Raw genomic sequence first — 258 nt, forward strand, 5'->3', positions numbered from 1 at the left:
TGCAGGATCTGAAATGTCTGCAGACTGGTGTGAGCAGTGAGGATGGAGAAGTCCACAGCAGCATCCTGGAAATGGATGAGACGCTCCATCACGCCACCTCTTACTGTCTCATCTGGACCGGATGTTGCTGTGCACTCTTCATCCTCAGTGACCCCAGAGCCAGTGAGAACATCTAGAGAAAAACCAAAAGACACTGAGGAGGTGAGTTTGGTTAAGTTTGTCCTGCTGGTTTCTGTTCATACAACATCAGTCAATGAA

At 48.4% G+C, this 258-nt stretch overlaps 1 long non-coding RNA gene across 1 annotated transcript in view; it reads left to right on the plus strand.

Annotated features, from left to right (window-relative positions):
• Nucleotides 1–223, plus strand: part of LOC107748020 (uncharacterized) — a 1,740-nt gene extending 1,517 nt beyond the window's left edge. Inside the window, exon 3 of the long non-coding RNA XR_001640869.1 lies at nucleotides 202–223. This is a non-coding gene — a long non-coding RNA (uncharacterized LOC107748020). The remainder of the gene's footprint in view (nucleotides 1–201) is intronic.
• Nucleotides 224–258: the final 35 nt, after the last annotated feature.

This window comes from Sinocyclocheilus rhinocerous, unplaced genomic scaffold (assembly GCF_001515625.1).
Source record: "Sinocyclocheilus rhinocerous isolate Xijiao unplaced genomic scaffold, SAMN03320098_v1.1 scaffold5278, whole genome shotgun sequence".
Lineage (NCBI taxonomy): Eukaryota > Metazoa > Chordata > Actinopteri > Cypriniformes > Cyprinidae > Sinocyclocheilus > Sinocyclocheilus rhinocerous.